This window comes from Copadichromis virginalis, linkage group LG23 (assembly GCF_057382275.1).
Source record: "Copadichromis virginalis isolate Kocher_CV1m ecotype Utaka linkage group LG23, C_Virginalis_male_GT1.1, whole genome shotgun sequence".
Lineage (NCBI taxonomy): Eukaryota > Metazoa > Chordata > Actinopteri > Cichliformes > Cichlidae > Copadichromis > Copadichromis virginalis.
This window is the reverse complement of record NC_140639.1, coordinates 50,427,699-50,445,857: the sequence shown is the minus strand read 5'-3', so window position 1 is coordinate 50,445,857 and position 18,159 is coordinate 50,427,699. Positions and strand designations below refer to the sequence as shown.

Sequence of the window (18,159 nt, the reverse complement as noted above, 5' to 3'; positions counted from 1 at the left end):
TCACAAATGATGCTGTAACTCTGTGAATGTCCTGGAACTGTCAGCAGTGTGGTTACGTCCTTTTGACCTGAGTTTCCACAGCTCTTATAACAGCAGTGTACATTCAGACTGAGACACGCTTCAGTCTGTATGGACCTGTTTCTGTAGCTGCCACCATCATTCTACGGTCGTGTCCAAATTCATGGGCTGCATCCTCCCGAGGACCCGGCCTTTGCGGTCTACGTGGGCTGGGTCCTCAGAAGGTCGGGTAGGCTGGAAATAAACGGCTGGGGAAATTGGACGGTCTAGCCTTCTGATTAGCGTCACCGCTGTCTCGGTGGAGTTTAATAAACTCAGCCGTCTGCTCCTTGCTATCTAAAATATAACAGGACACTGGCGTAAATTCTCGACCGTCTCATACTTCTGTTTAATCAGTTTTCTGTTTGACGTTTAGTCAGCTCTGTAAAGACCAAGGAGGAACCCACCTGGGGGATTAATAAAGTTTTATTTTATCTAACCTAATCTAATAACTTTAATCTCAGCCAAACCGATTTACTCACGAACAAACAAAACACTGAAAAAAGCCAAACAATAACATTTTGAGGTTGTCTAAGTGACTTATATATCACGTTTAACCTGAGTAGCGAAAGTCCGCGGTGATCTGAAAATGATGTGCCGGGAGTTGTGCCGTTCTCGGCGGCTTCAGTGACCCTCGAGCTCCCGGCGAGCTATCGAGCTGGTGGGTAGCAGACGTCTCCGAAAACGTCGAAGCACTTTTGCAAATATGCGGTATCTTGATAAACCGAGCAGATATTTGATGTTTACACAGCTACTTTCTCGCCTGAAAATATGTTAAAAGTTTATTTTGTGACCGAGAAAGATTAGTATGAGTAATTTTAAAACTTAGTAGCGGCCGCCATTGTTGGAAACTGGAGTTTGGCTGGGCCGCGCTATGAATTCTGGGATATGGTAGGCCACGAAGGACACACCCGACCCATCCTTCAAATTCGGGGAAAAGGAGGACGCATTTGTTGGCTGCATTCGGAGGAGTCTACGAATTTGGACAGCCTTCGACGTGTCGCTGTGACGTAATCGGTCTACAAATGCGGCCTCAGGAGGATGCAGCCCATGAATTTGGACACAACCTACATGTTTGTACATCAGCTTATCAAATACTGTCTGCTGTCTTCATTTATTACTCTTCACCTGCTTCACTGTCACTGTGTGGGCGGAGCTGTCTGAGCCCTGCCCACACAGACACAGCTCCTCTCTGGAGCAAAACTTCTGCTTCATCTCCGCCTCTTTTCTTCATCCTCCACCTCTCTTTTCTCTTCTTCGGTGTTCTGCAGCCACAGAGCCTCACAGCCATTAGCACGCCCATACCTGAGCAGCTAGCATTACCCAGCATGCCGTGCAGCAGTGTCAGTTTGTAAATGTGCAAGAATTCCTGCTCCAAACTGTTTCACAGAGTGCTGTGTGCCGTGACCTTTGACCTGCTAAAGACAGTCAGCTGTGGATTATTCATTGTTGTGTCTGATACTTAGAACTGTGAGGAAGAAGCTACACAGTTAATCAGGGTCCCCTCTCTCTGAATCAGGAAAGGTGGGCAGGCCGCGTGTGGGCCGCGGGCCATACGTTGAGTATCACTGTTTGAAATGTGAACATTGTTCTGCTGCAGTCAATGGACTAAACCAGAGAAGAAGAAAACAGACTTTACCATGAAGATCCTCAGTGTGGATCAGTATAATATCAGCCTGATGTCTGCAGTTTAGTGTCAGCACAACTTTCACATCATATTCATCTCAGCACAACTAAAACATGCTGACTGACCTCAGAGTTTCAAATTGACATCGTGGATTCTCCAGGAAACCACACAGATGCTTCACTCCTGAACCTTTCAGGTTGCTGTAGGTTCCACTCAGGTCCACCTCTCTGGGATACGAGGGGTTGGACTTCAGTGCTGCTGCCAGATATTCAAGGCCAATATCTGACAAACCACATCTCTTCAATCTGTATAAAGAATGAAAGATGTAAGTTTATTAGACAAAGTGCTTGAAATCATTCAGTGTTTCATCATCTGTTCAGAGCTGAAGAAGGTTCAGAATGTAGAAGTTTAGAAAATGGAAACTCCAAACAGCTGAAGCCAACAGGAAGCAGCTTCAAACAAACACAACAAGAGAAAAAACTCTGAATGTTTCACATTAAAGTCGAACATTTCTAACAAGAGTGTTTTAAAGACAGCGTCACTGATGATCATCTTCTGCCCAGTAAAACTTTGGTTTTCCTCATGTGAGTGTTAATGATGCACAAAGACTGTGAGTGCAAAGAGGGAGCGAGGAGGATGACAGAGAGATGGTACAGGAGCATCAAGAACATTAAAGTCTGGCGATTAAATGCCTCACTCCTAAATGACAGCCAGTTTTGTGAGTTCATACATACTGAACTAAATACTTACTTGGAGTTGAACACAACTCCGAAAATATCGCCTTTAACCCTCTGGGATTGCACCAAGACATACATTAGAGGTCGCATAATATCATTTGCAAGTGCCAGGAAGAAAAGAAAAGAGGCTAGGCAGTGTGAATTGGAGGCCAAAATAAAACACCTAGATCAACAACACAAAAAAGCACAGACAGCCAATTTGCTTTCCGATCTTAAAATGTTACGTAGTGAGCTTAATAGTTTAATAAACGAGAAAATTGAGGGCAATTTAAGATTCATTAAACAAAAGTACTATGAACAGGGTAGTAGGGCTAGTAGATTGCTGGCAATAAGACTCAGGAAACAGCAAACTTGTAATATGGTCCAAAAGTTGAAGTCAGATCAAACCCTGATTACTAAACCAGTTGTTTTGCCAATTTTTCAAGCCATTATATAAAAATTCAGATACATGTAAAGATAACAATACACTATCTGATTTCTTAGAAAAGATCAATTTAAAAACACTGCCAGAGTCTGTAGCAAAGGAGTTAGATGAACCAATTTGAGAACAAGAAATTTTACAGGTGATTTCAAACCTTAAAACTAAAAACAGTCCTGGCCCTGATGGTTTTATTAACGAATTCTATAAAAAACTTAAGGACAAAGTCGCACCCTTATTACTGAAAGCTTACCACTGCGCTCTGGAGACTGGGACTATGGCGTCGTCCTGGAACGATGCTACAATTGTCGTAATCCATAAAGAGGGCAAGGACCCCACAAACTGTCAATCATACAGGCCAATCTCATTACTTAATACTGATTTGCGCATTCTCACCACGATTTTAGCCAAAAGAGTTAGTAAAATTATTACACAGGTTATAAATCCAGATCAAACGGGGTTCATTGCAGGAAGGCACTATGGGGACAATGTTCGTAGATTGTTGAACTTAATGTCCTTGTACAAGACCAAACAAGAAGAAACAATGATTCTGTCTCTTGATGCGCAAAAAGCATTCGACAGGGTTTCCTGGCAGTACTTGGGCCATACACTTGAAAGATTCAAATTTGGGCCAAACTTAATTAAGTGGATACAGATTCTTTATTCCAACCCAATGGCGGCTGTACGGGTAAATGGAACAATATCAGCCAGATTTCCACTGGAACGTGGGCGTAGACAAGGATGCTCACTGTCGCCCCTGCTGTTCGATATAAGTATTGAGCCTCTGGCGCAGTTGATTAGAGAAGAACATGAAATTCAGGGCCTTTCAATTAATGGAGAACAGCATAAATTGTCCATCTATGCAGACGATGTACTTTTATACATTTCAAATCCTGCAGTCAGTTTACCTCATTTAAGAGAAATTATTACGGTTCCCTCTCTGGTTACAAAATTAATATTGACAAAACATTGGCAATGGATATAGGAGGAAACATTTCACTAACATTCAAGGAGCGATGTGGCTTTAAATGGCCAAACGAAGGTATCAAGTATTTAGGAATTCAAATTCCTCACTCATTATCAGACTTGTTTAAAGTAAATTATGAAGTTATAGTTGCAAAAATAAAAAAAGATTTAGAGCGATGGACAGTCCTGTCTCTGTCTTTCTTGGGTCGGATCGAGAGTATACGTATGAATGTATTGCCAAGACTTCTAGACCTTTTTCAAATGCTGCCTATAAACATTCCCAACTCTACATTTGATAATTTAGATAAACTTTTTTCCAAATTTATATGGCAAGGCAAACGCCCAAGGATCAAGTTCCAAACATTAAAACTGTCAAACCTGCAGGGGGGATTGGCTGTTCCAAACCTGAAATATTATTTCTGGGCAGCTCAGATGAGACCCCTGACTGTATGGGTGCGGGATTTGTCTGAAACTCAGTGGCTAAACATTGAGAAGACAATGTGCGAAAGATCATTGGAATCCCTGCTTTGTTCTAACATTTCAATTAAAAATGTGCATATGGGGGAACGGACGAGGGTCACACTAAAGATTTGGCGTAGAATCAAACAATCATTTGGTCTTCCAAAAGAAATTTCAATTCTATCAAGCCTCTCCTCCCTGCAGGGTTTTTCTCCTATTGTGGAAGACTCTGGCTTCAGAGCATGGTCACATAGTAGGTTTCATAAACTTTGTCATGTTGTGAGGAATGGGCACCTGAGCTCATTTGAACAGTTGAGGTCAGTTTCGGCTTCCTTCTTCTGACTTTTTTAGATTTCTGCAGCTAAGAAGCTTTTTGACAAAACATAAAGAATGGAGGCAAGTTTTGGAGCCCTCACCCATTGAGGAAATATTTCTAAAAATATTTCAAAGTAATTCCTCCCCAAAATTAATCAGTCATTTTTATAACGCATTTATGAGTTTCAATACAAATGCAACTTTGGATATTAAGGCAAGGTGGGAAGCTGAGACTGGCACTCAAATTTCAGAGGACACCTGGGAAGAGGTGTTCGGTGAAGCCCATCTGGTGACTGATTCTGGGCTGTGGAGAGAATTTAAATGGAAGGTGGTCATGAGATATTTTAGAACCCCAGAGATAATTGCCAAAATGAAGCCTACAAATCCTGACACCTGCTGGCGAAATTGTGGTACTTCTTTAGGAACCCACTCACATATATTCTGGTCATGCCCAAAAATCTGCTCACTTTGGAATGACATATTTAAAGTTCTCAGTACAGTTTTCCAACAACCATTAACAAAAGACCAACAGTTAGCCCTTTTAGGAGTCTTACCAAATGGTTTTTCGGGAAACAATAAAACGTATCTCTTAAGAATCTTACAGCAGCACTAAAGTGTATCACTATTAAATGGCTGAATCTTGACCCACCTTCATATAATATGTGGATTGATAAAGCAAGAGAAATTTACCAGATGGAGGAAATAACATCTGCTCTGCGGATTCAGAGAGAATTGTTTACTGAGCGTTGGCGACCCATACATGCTTTACTGTTTCAATAATTTAGCATAGGTCTGTTTCGTTTTGTTCATTTACGGCTAAGTTTGTCACATGTTATTTAATATTACATAAAGTTTTTGTTTTGTTTTGTTTTTGTTGTTGTCTGTTTGTTTGTTTGTTTGCTTGGGTTTTGTTTTGCTTCCCAGTTTTGTTTTGTGCTTCCCAATTGCAGTTCTTATTTTAACCTACATTTCTGCATTGCAGTTCCTGTAACTGTCCTACTTGTGAACATTGACAAGCACAAGTTGCAATGTTGTAAATTATAATAAAAATTGAGTTAAAAAAAAAAGAACATTAAAGTCGTACATTTCTCATAAAAACAGGACAAAGACTTGAAAAAGTCGTGTTTTTCCTTCCAGGAACCACATGGCTTCACTTTTGAAGGTGAAGTGTGACAGAAATGGACATATTTGAAGTCCAACACCTTTTTCCAGTCACATTATTAAAGCAGACAAACTACAAGCTCATTTTCATTCCAACAAGTCATCTTCTGACCTGGACTAACAACACTGGTCTCTATGTGCAGCTGGCTGTGAGACCAGTGCTCAGGGAGCGTCTACAAAGTGCAACACTGAAAGAACATCACACACTCATTTGCTTCCAGCACTTTCACACAAACATCTACTGTCATTATTGTCACCAAACTCTGTGGATCCTTTATTGCAAATTCAAATGGGATCAAATGGTCAGACAAAAGAGGGTTATGAGGAAATATGATGAAATGTTGTGTATTAGCAGCAACTTATTGAATCTTTTTCCTCAGAAACCAAACAAAATGATTGACAAACATGTTTTTACAAACTCAGTGTTGGACTTGGATCAGCAGGATAAGCTGATGTTTAAAGGCATTTGAGTCTCACTGTATGAGAGTCCAGTTCTTACTCAATATTTATGGATGATGTTCTTTCAGTGTTGCACTTTGTAGACGCTCCCTGAGCCTCACAGCCAGCTGCACATGGACCAGCTGACATTACCCAGCATTAGAGGCGGCTGTAAAAAATTCATGTTCCCATTTAAATGGTTTTAATTTGAATAAAACGATGTTGATTCATTCAATCCTGAATCGATGTTTCATATAAATGTATTTTGCCAGAATCTCAGGTTAAAGCTCACAAACTATTTCAACAAGCAGCAAACAGATAAAACAGTAAATGAGAGCAGCTAAACACACAAAGATGGAAACACAGAGCGTGGATCGTTCACTCGACGGCACGTACACGGACACGCCGTCGGGGCTGAAAGTGGACAGCTCACAGATCCTGAAGCTGCAGGTTTCATCTGTCTCCAACCAAAACTGAGTGAAGCAGCAGCAAAAGAAGATCCAAACTCTGCTTCACGTTTGATCAATATGCTCATGAATTCTCTCTGACTTTGGCTGTTCCTGCCTGCACAGCTCTCTCTCTCTCAGTGTACTCCAAGAACAGCTTCAAACATCTGTTTCTGCATCATTCACTGTTTATTAGACACCAGTCTGCTGTTGTGTAATAATGAAAGAAGTCGATGCTTCAGTGCGTTGAATTGTGTTACACAAAGAAAAGCAACGTTTTCTCGTTGTTCAGGCAGAATCGAGCGTTGAAGAATGAATTCACACGTCAATAAACATTTTCAAGCAGGACAATGAAAGCAGGAAATACCCCAAACTGCTATTTCTCATTCTACAACTTCAACAACTGCACATGAATTATACTTCATACACAGACCCACAGTCTCTGATTGCTCTGAAATCTCACTGACAGCCAATAGAAATAAAGAAAAGTCCAGACTGACAGTCTCTGTGGGGTTAGGCAGTGAACTGCTCACGCTGCGTTCAAGTGCATCACAAACTATTGGAATTGGATCCAACTTTGTGAAGCAGATTTTTTCTCAGCTGCTGTTTTGAACATTTCCTCATGAACTGTATTAAACTCTGTAAATGAACTGAGAACTATTTCTACATTTGAAACTATGGATTCATTTTCCCGTTCACTTCTGTACGTTAGTGTATAAATGAATGTTAGACTGGGCTCCATGGAAACACTTGGACTGGTCTCAGCTGCCTTCTTTCTGTAGTCCTTTCTCTTCTCCAGCTTCTGTTTGAAATCCTCTCACAGAGCCTGAAACCTGCTTTGCTGTCACGTTTGGGCCTGTGTTCCTCTGCTTTAACACAAACCTCACCACAGCAGCTGTGTGGGTCGTCTCTGTAGCAGCCCGACAGCTTCTGATACATGAACATCATCACAGCTCCTAACTTCACCTTTATTAGCTTTGACATTCATGTCTTTCTTTTCTCTGTCTGTTTCCACACAAGCTCAAAGTCTCTGCAGCCTGTTTTTATCTGCTATCATCAGATCTCCAACAGCCTCATTCACATCCCTCACACACTCTACAGCCTCACCAGTACTGACTTCATCTTCACTGACTGATGGAGCACAACATGAACCTGTGGAGGCTGAAAAGCTGTCCTGTCAAACATCTCCCCATCACCACTCCACTTCTGTCAGCCTTTAAATGAACGCTGCTCAAGTCTGTCACTTCTATTTGGAGCCAAGAGGAGAAACTGTTGTTCAGTCGTTTGGAAAGACACAACATTTCTGAAAGCACTCAAACGTCTTCACATTTGTCTTCAGACACATCCTGAACATTTAGGAACTAAAGAACGTTTCAAATATCAAAGATCAGAAATATAGAAAAACAACAACAGCTGCAGTCAGTGAACTCACCTCAGAGTCTCCAGTCGACAGTTTGGACTCTCCAGTCCAGCACACAGAAGCTTCACTGCTGAATCCTGCAGCTTGTTGTTACTAATGTCCAGTTCTGTCAGATGGGAGGGGATGGACTTCAGGGCCGAGGCCACAACTTCACAGTGAGTCTCTGAGAGTCCACAGTCAGCCAGTCTGAGATTACAGAAAATATAAAATGTGTTATTATAAAAGCAGAAAGTCTGCATTATAAACACAGACTGAATGTATATGAAGACAAAACAGAGTGAGGTCATAATCTGATGAACATCTGCTCTTCACATCTGTGCTTCAGCTCCTCTTACTGTGTTTGACATGACACAACGATTCAGTCTCTCTCAGACCTGCAGACTTTTAATGAGAATCTTTGTTTGGCTTTAATCTGCAGATGAAGGAGGAAGATGGCGTCACATTTAGGCTTCCATAATGTCCACAGTCTGTCACTGAGATCTGATCCAGAGTCAGAGTGAAGACACACATGTGGACTGTTTCCTGTCTTGAATCTAGAACATTTTGAATGAGCTCAGCTCAGTGAAGAGTTCCAGCTGGAAAGATGATCTCTGTTTGCTACCTGCTGCTGTCAGGTACGACTGTTCACGTCCACACGCAGGAAAAATCTGCTGACTGTCACCAAACGGAGCAGAAATGTCATCACTGGACAATAATGATGAATGAACTCAGAGCTGCTGATATCACATCTGATTTCAGGGGAACTAAACTAAAAAGGAACAAATAGAAACAACCATCATGACTCTGTTTGACCTTCAGATCAGAAACTATGGTTCAGAACAGCAGCAGGATTTCAGGCACTGTCACATCCTCAACATCCATATTCCAAATGCTCTTCCTGACAGGACACTCTTTGTTCCCACTCAGGGAGTTTCCATGTGTACAAATCATTTCTGAATCTCAGTAGACTGGGAGGTTTTTCCATCTCATGAATCTCTTTCCTAACATCAAACTAGATAAATCAAACAAAGGAACTGGAGTCTGTCTAATTTCTGACCCCAGTAAAGCTTGTACTGGGATACCCCGACATACTCTCTCTCCATCTGCTCCCACAGCCTCATATTCACAGCTGGCCCTTCTCTCAGCATCCACACTCAGGGTGGGGGCGGGGTCAACACCAGTCAAAACCATTGCTTTGGCCTTATGGCCATTTTATTAGTGTGCGTTTCTGAGTAACAAGCAGGACTACGCACAGGTGTTTGGACATGTGTGGACCCGACCTACACTTAAACTTCTTAAATCCTCTGTTTCTGTGTCACCAGCTACACTTTTAATATTAATATATTCACTCCGACATTTTTGGGGAGCGGTCAGAGCTCATACACTGCAGACAGACATGTCTCCCAGCACACAGCTGACTGTCAACTCTCTGAGATTGGATATGATTCATTTAGATTATATCTGTAAGGTGAAGTTTATCTCGGTGTTTATTTGTTCCTGAGGAAGTCAGCTCGGCTCAGATTAAACTTTAATAACTGAACAATTTTAATGAACCTTAACGCCTCCCTGGAGCGCCCACTACAGTCTCAGCTAAAACATATTAAAATGTGCAACGCCAAGGACTGTACACTGGACTCCATTTCAGTGCAAAATAATAAAACAAAGTAAATCCATCCAATCTCCTCTGCCTGTCCTTATCATCAATAAAAACAATTAAGAAAACAGAAAATCATAGAAACAGTAATCTTTGTTATTGCATCATCACACATCAGTTCCCAGTAACTAGTCAGAATGAGACGTTGTTTTCATCTTTCTCACACTCATCTCACTCCCCGGTCACAACAGGTGGTGACTTTAACAGGTGTTACAACCTGGCTCAAAGCTGCAAAAGAGGGCGGAGACTGAAAACAGAGACTGGTTTCATTTTGAAGTACTTAATAACCTCGGCTAAAGATGACACCAGACAGCGTGACAGGGTCTGACAACGAGTGGTGGCGTCGTCCTAGCCGACCTCGGCAGTTATTCACACGCCATGACCAAAAACTCCTGCAGTGTCACAGCAGATAGAGGAGGAGTCACAGAGGAGCGTAACAGCTGTGACAGATGCAACAGGAGGACGAGCTCCAACAGTAAACACACTGTGAAGACAGGAAAGCAGTCACGAGTGATGTTGGTCCTGTTTTTATCTCCACTAAAACCTCTCTAACGTCACATGTAACAGAACACAGACACGTCTGATTATCAGGGACCACGACCCACATCTTTGCCTCACTATGTTTATAAGAAGAGACTGAAAATAATGATTCTCCCAACACATCACCAACACTTTTATGGCAAACAGATAATAGTGAGTGAAAAGAGGTGAACTGTTTCATATGCAGTTATCAGGGTAAATACATTTAAACCAAAGACACTGGAAGAGTAAAGGAAAGGAACTGAAGGTGACAATTCAAGAAGCTCAACAGAAGTCAAATGTAACATGATCAAGATTCCCTGTTAAAAACAGATATGTACAGTATAATAGTAGACTACACTAATAATAGTGTATAGTATAGTAGTATACTATACTAATAATAGTGTATAGTATAGTAGTACACTATATGAAGTCTACACCGCCACGTCCTTAAAATTCAGCGAAATTAAGGACGCATTTGAGGGCTGCATTTCGAGCAGCGACCTTCGTCCCGTCGCTGTGATGTAATCGGCCTTAAAATGCGTCCTTTAAGGCTGCAGACCCTGAATTGGGATACAGCCAGAGTCTCGTCTCTGTTTTCACAGAGGATGTGGTTCTGTTGGCTTCATCAGGTGATGGCCTCCAGCTCACAGTGGAGCTGTTCTCAGCAGAGTGTGAAGCCGTGTGAATGAGGATCAGCATCATGGTCCTCAGCTGGGAAAGGGTGGAGTGCCCACTCTGGGTCAGAGACGTTCCTGCCCCAGGTGGAGGAGTCTCAGGGTCGTGTAAAGAAGGGGGAGGGGAGCAGGAATCAACAGACAGACCGTTGCTGCGGTAACAGTGAGGTGGACACTGTACCGGTCTGTCGTGGTGAAGAGAGAGAGCTGAGCCTGACAGCGAAGCTTTCAATTTACCGGTCGATCTACGTCCCTGCCCTCACCTATGGTCACGAGCTGTGGGCAGTGACTGGAAGAACCAGATCGTGGTTACAAGTGGGGCAAATAAATTTTCTCTGAAGGGTAGCTGGTGTCTCCCTTGGAGACGGGGTGAGGAGAATCCTCTTCACAAAAACTAATCAAGTGAACAAGACTCTCCAGGAGGGAAACATTTAAATATCCAAGTCCACCATAAAGAGAAAACTGCATGAAGGTAAACACAGATGGTGCATTACAATTCACTGCATGTGTTTTACATGAAGAATGGAGGATATACCGTCCACTTTCACTCTGTCTTTAGCAGCAAGTGGCTCTTTGTTGTTTGGCTAGCTGCACTGAAACAGGAGAATCCAGCTGTTAGCCGTAATGTTGGTGTTTGTAAAGCACTTTATAACCAAGGACTGTGTTTTTAATTTAAACATTAAACTGTTAACCGACACTGATCAATGATGTAATGATCACATCTGGACTCACCGAGCCTTTCTGCAGTTCCTCACAGCTGGAATCAGTCTCAGTCGTCCCTCCTTTGAAGCTTTGTACTTCTGCAGGTCAAACTCATCCAGAACCTCCTCTGACATCTGCAGCATGAAGGCCAGAGCTGAGCAGTGGATCTCAGAGAGTTCCTTTGATTTGTTCTCTGACTTCAGGAACTCTTGGATCTCCTGATGTACTGAGAGGTCGTTCATCTCCATCAGACAGTGGAAGATGTTGATGTTTCTGTCAGGACAGGAATTAAACTTCTTGTTATTCTTCAGGTTCTTGATGACTCTCTGGATGGTTTCTGGACTGTTCTCTGTCTGACCCAGCAGACCTCCTAAGAGTCTCTGGTTGGACTCCAGACAGAGGCCATGAAGGAAGCGGACAAACAAGTCCAGGTGGCCATTTTTACTCTGGAGGGATTTCTCCATGGCTCGTTTAAGGAAATCATCCAGAGATGACTCTTTGTATTTTTTTTCCCAGGAAGTCCTTCAGCACCTCTGTCTTCCTGTTGGTGAAACAGTGGAACATGTAGACTGCAGCCAGAAACTCCTGGATGCTCAGATGAACAAAGCAGTAGACTGGTTTCTGGAAGATCACACACTCTCTTTTGAAGATCTCTGTACAAACTCCTGAGTACACCGAGGCCTCTGTCACATCCAGACCACACTGCTCCAGGTCTTCTTGGTAGAACATGATGTTTCCTTTCTCCAGATGTTCAAACGCCAGCCTCCCCAGCTTCAGAAGAACTTCCCTGTCAGCCTCCGTCAGCTCCTGTGGACTCGTCTCATGTCCCTCGTGGTACTTGTTCTTCTTCCTCTTTGTCTGAACCAGCAGGAAGTGTGAGTACATGTCAGTCAGGGTCTTGGGCAGCTCTCCTCTCTGCTCTGTAGTCAACATGTGCTCCAGAACTGTAGCAGTGATCCAGCAGAAGACTGGGATTCTACACATGATGTGGAGGCTCCTGGATGTCTTCATGTGGGAGATGATTCTGCTGGACAGCTCTTCATCACTGAATCTCCTCCTGAAGTACTCCTCTTTCTGGGCGTCAGTGAAGCCTCGTACTTCTGTTAGCCTGTCAACACATGTAGGAGGGATCTGATTGGCTGCTGCAGGTCGGGAAGTTATCCAGACGAGAGCCGAGGGAAGCAGATTCCCCTGGATGAGGTTTGTCAGCAGCTGGCTGACTGATGACTTCTGTGTGACATCAGACAGCAGCTTCCTGTTGGTGAAATCCAATGAAAGTCTGCTTTCATCCAGGCCGTCAAAGATGAACAAAAGCTGAGAGACAGCCAGCTTCTCTGCTGTGACCTTCTGTAGTGTTGGATGGAAAACATGGAGCAGCTCCAGAAGACTGTACTGCTCATCTCTGATCAGGTTCAGCTCCCTGAATGAAAGCAGAACCACCACACTGACATGTTGGTTCTCCAAGCCCTCTGCCCAGTCCAGAGTGAACTTCTGCACTGAGAAGGTTTTTCCAACACCAGCCACGCCGTTGGTCAGAACCACTCTGATGGGTCTCTGTTGGTCAGGTAAGGCTTTAAAGATGTCCTGGCACCTGATTGGAGTGTCATGGAGGGCGTCCATCTTGGAAGCTGTCTCCAGCTGCCTCACCTCATGTTGGCTATGAACCTCTTCACTCTGTCCCTCTGTGATGTAGAGCTCAGTGTAGATCCTGTTGAGGAGGGTTCTACTTCCTGTTTCATCACTTCCTTCAGTCACACGTTCACATCTCCTCCTCAGACTGATCTTATGTTCATCTAAAACCTCCTGCAGATCAACATCTGCTGAAAGAAAGAAAAACAGAAAGAAAACTCTTCAATGTCTGAACAACAACAAGAAGTCCAGTTTTCAGAAATGAGTCCATCAGCAGACAGATGTTCAGTCTTACTTTGTACACAGCTGCTCTGACTGGCTGTCTGCAGTCCAGCTCTGCTTCTGGATCTTTCTCCACACTGGGGACAGGACCAGTCTCCTGATGAAGCAGACTGGTCCCAGTATGAGGACATGCACTGTCTGCAGAACCAGTGTCCACAGCTGGTAGAGACTGGATCCTTCAGGACGTCCTGACACAAAGCACAGCAGGACAGCTGCTCCTCCTCACAGACACCACTCCTCTTCCTCTTCCTCCCTCTGTGAACACATTTCTTTATCACTAAAATCATTGACTGTCAGTGACAAACATCCAGATTTGATGACACTGTGCAGAAGCTCTGATGGTCACAGAGAAAAGTCAAAGTGGAGAAACTTGTGTTTGAGTTCAGAATCCAAGTTTCCTTTGCTGTTCCTGCCTGTCTTATTAAACACAGAGTGATCAGCCTACAAACTCCACAGTAAAAGCCTTCATCACAGAGCTGATTATGTCCTTCACTGGATGTACTGGAAGTTTGGGATCCATCACTTTCAACTGACCTTTGACCTCCTCTAAAAACTGTGGTGGAGCAGCGGTGTCACATTCAGAGCTTTCAGCTTTATTTTGAAAGAGTTCAGTCATCAGGAAGTGAACTTCTGGGTTCTGATTTCCTTTCTATTATTTTACAGAAGTGAAGAAGAAGAACTAAAAGCTTTGAAATGATCTGAGTGATATTTTTGAACATTGCCACCAAATTGAGTTCAGCCTCCAGCAGTAACTTTGTTTCATGATGCCTCCCTGATGATGTGATGTTTGATTACAAACCTGTTTATGTGTTAGACATTAATCACATGAACACAGGCAGAAAAAAGAAGCCAATGAAACAAATGACAGAAACGTGTTCATTCACTGCCATGATCCATATTTGATATGTACAGATGTTTGTAAAGAACACGTGTGCAGCGCTTTGTTCTGAGGATCTGCTGTCAGCACACAGTGCAGCAATAACTACAACCACACGTTTCTGTAGATCCTGAACATCAGCCTGGAGGAATCTGACCTCAGGTCTGCACACAGAGGAGCTTCACCTCTGGGATGATGCTGGCTTCAGCTCCTTCTACAATCAGGCAGAAGCTTCTGCACCATCAGGACACAAACAGAGAGGAGCTTCTATCCTCAGACCATCCAAGTCCTAAATCAGAACATGCTCCCCTCATAGCATCACCATCAGGGTTTAAACAGGACCTTACATCATGTTCTTGTCTCACTGTCATATTTCAGATCATACCTGATTCATTATGACGTCACACGCTGCTACACTGATCCTGCTGCTTCATTACTGCTGATATTACTCTGCTCACTCTGTTCAGTTACTCTGTTTACATCACTTTGCTCATTTGCTTTGTTCTGCTTGCACTGCTCTGTCAGTACATGCTGTGCTAATGTGGCACAAAGCACTTTAACATTACATCTGCACAATGTTTCATTATTTCATTTAATGATTGTTTCTAATGTTTTGTCCAGTCACAGGAGCAGCTCAGCACATTTCACTGTGTTGTACGTGTATGACGATGCCTGTGACAAATAAACAGCCTCGGACTCTTCAATCTTCTGCATTTCTTTGGAGATCAGCTCAGTGGCCTGTTGAGACCATCTTTCTATTTCTGATGACTCAGTTCAGATTATTATCCTGATACTTTCTTTTAAAATGTGATGAAATCATTTATCTGATGTTCTGACACAAATACACCAAAACAATCCCAAACAGCACAAACCACCACGTTACACACAGTGTAATAAAAATACAGGCAACTACAAATAAAAACACTTTAAAAATATAAACTAAAATTACAAAGTGGTCACAGAATTTCAAACACCCGTAAATGAGTCAGCAGCTCTCTTACATGGTCAGCTGAGCTCCATGATTGAAGAACATTGTTGCTGCAGGTTCATGACTGAAGACTGGAGGAAGTATGTCTTTGGACCGGTCACTCCTCACAGACACACAGCTGGATGCTGGAGACTGTGACCTCTGACCTCTGCAAACACAACCACATTGCATTCATTTCACATCAATTAGTACACCACAAAAGGCATGCAAGAAACACAGTATGAAGGCAAACTTCTGGCTTCAATAACATTCAACAGGTCAGGTGGAAACTTTTCTCAGATTTGATTCATGTTTTTATAGAACGATCCAGCTAAAAAAAATATACCATTAGGTCAGGGGTCAGCAACCTTCAGGACCCAAAGAGCCATTTGGAGCCAGTTTCCACGCAAAAGAAAACACTGGGAGCCACAAATACTTTTTGACATCTAGAATGAAGATAACACTGTATATACTGTTTTTTACCTTTATGCTTTGTGTGAACAACTAAGGTGTGTTGCTTATGAAATCCATGAAGTGCTACAGAGAAAATTACATGTTATTTATGTAATGAACACATTTGAACTCTTAAAGAAATATAACCAAAGGAAAGACACCCAGCTGAACTAAAATGATGTAGCAAACAAAAGCTGCTGTGAGCCGCCACCCTTATATCTCCTTTGGGCTTTTGGAGCCTTGACCTGACTTTTAAAAAATAATTGGAAAAAAAGCTCTATGCTGCTGAAAGATGAAAAATAGATATTTGCAAAAACCTGCCTAAATATGTATTTTACCTGGTTAATGTGTGTGGCGGGGCGTGGTCTGCAGCGCCGCTGCAGGGGAGGCGGACGCACCTGAGCGGTACCCGCAATCACGCCTCGCCGCCTTAACGTCTGTGCTGTTGTGTTGGTGTGTGTCGGGCTGTGAGCTGCAAAGCTACAGCCGGCTGTGTGCGTACAGCAACCGTGTGTGAAAAGTGGTCAATAAAGAGAAGCTGAAAAGCGAGTTCATGCAAACATCGTCGGGTCTGCCGTGATATGTTTACAACGGGACTTCTGCTCCTGAACCTCTGCGCACAGCGTCTGCAGGTTGGGGCTGTACGAAGTCACTTTCATCTTTACAGGACTGTAAGCTGTCGTCTGTGAGGCGTGAGCGGTGTTTGTTTTTAACATAGTTCACGGTGGAGAACAGCTGCTGACATAATGTGGATCCGAAGATCCATAATTGGCCTTCCTGGGGCTGAAAGTCTCGATAAATGCACGGCGTTTCGGCGGGTACACCGGCTTCCGCGAGTGTGACGCTTATTTGAACGATGAAAAAATAAAAAAAATATAATTTTATTTTTATATTTCAATATCACAAAAATCTTCCAATTTAGAACTACAAGTTAAAAAAAGAACATAAATAAAATACACTTCAGCTAAATACTTCTAATTTATTTTCCCAAACCACGAGGAGCCGCACTGTAAGGACTAAAGAGCCGCAGGTTGCCGACCCCTGCATTAGTGTTAGTCAATGTTGCAACTGAACTGAAAAACAAAAGATTTTGGTCAGGTCCAAAGAAACAAAGTCACTATTAATACAACACAACCCCCCTGTTACACCCCGGCCTAGGCAACCGGGGTGCAACGTAGAAAAACAAAGATAAGGAAAATAAAACTACGAAGAAAAACACTAAGGCTCTCCACCAAAATCCCAAAAAGTGTCTCAAAACGAATTTATTTACATCAAAACACAAAACGTCAAACTATTTACAACGGGGGGGGAAGATCGCGACCATGACACACTGAAACACAGGGTTTAAATACATAGAGGGAGCAATCAGGAAATGGACCACAGGAGGGAAACACAGCTGGGGCAAATTAGAACTGACGAGACAGGGAAAATGTAAACTGAACACACACACTAAGATAACAACAGACCTTCAAAGTAAAACAGGAAACACATGACAGTCACGCAAAAACAAAACACTGACAACACCGAAACGTAACATTTCCCCCCACCCAAAAATCAAACATGTAACCCCAAGTGAAATGTTTGATCAAAACCGGATGAAGGCTGGTGGAGGCTGGAGCGGTCCCACGGACCCTCCAGCAGACGACGAAGGCTGGAGCGGTCCCTCGGACCCTCCAGCGAAGGCGGATGAAGGCTGACGAAGTTGATGAAGGCTGGAGCGGTCCCACTGACCCTCCAGCGACGACGATGAAGGCTGGAGCGGTCCCTCGGACCCTCCAGCGAAGGCGGATGAAGGCCGGAGCGGTCCCTCGGACCCTCCAGCGAAGGCGGATGAAGGCCGGAGCGGTCCCTCGGACCCTCCAGCGAAGGCGAATGAAGGCTGGGGCGGTCCCACGGACCCTCCAGCGAAGGCGAATGAAGGCTGGAGCGGTCCCACGGACCCTCCAGCAGACGACGAAGGCTGAGGCGGTTCCTCGGACCCCCCAGCGAAGGCAAATGAAGACTGAAGCGGTCCCACGGACCCTCCAGCGGAGGCAGATGAAACTGATGGAGGCTGGAGCGGTCCCCCTGACCCTCCAGCAGACGACGAAGGCTGAAGCGGTCCTCGGACCCCCCAGCGATCCCGGACGAGCCCCCATATGTTACACCCCGGCCTAGGCAACCGGGGTGCAACGTAGAAAAACAAAGATAAGGAAAATAAAACTACGAAGAAAAACACTAAGGCTCTCCACCAAAATCCCAAAAAGTGTCTCAAAACGAATTTATTTACATCAAAACACAAAACGTCAAACTATTTACAACGGGGGGGAAGATCGCGACCATGACACACTGAAACACAGGGTTTAAATACATAGAGGGAGCAATCAGGAAATGGAC

The 18,159-nt window shown here is 43.5% G+C and overlaps 1 protein-coding gene and 1 pseudogene across 2 annotated transcripts in view; both read right to left on the bottom strand.

Annotated features, from left to right (window-relative positions):
• LOC146682070 (NACHT, LRR and PYD domains-containing protein 12-like) overlaps positions 1-18,159 on the bottom strand; it is a 233,528-nt gene that overhangs the window by 75,856 nt on the left and 139,513 nt on the right. The gene's annotated exons all lie outside the window — the stretch shown is intronic.
• Positions 8,046-14,391, bottom strand: LOC146682080 (protein NLRC3-like; annotated as a pseudogene). Its single transcript, XR_014917952.1, has 3 exons — positions 13,500-14,391; positions 11,606-13,395; positions 8,046-8,230 (listed from the first exon to the last, which is right to left on the bottom strand). The product of XR_014917952.1 is annotated as a protein NLRC3-like (transcript).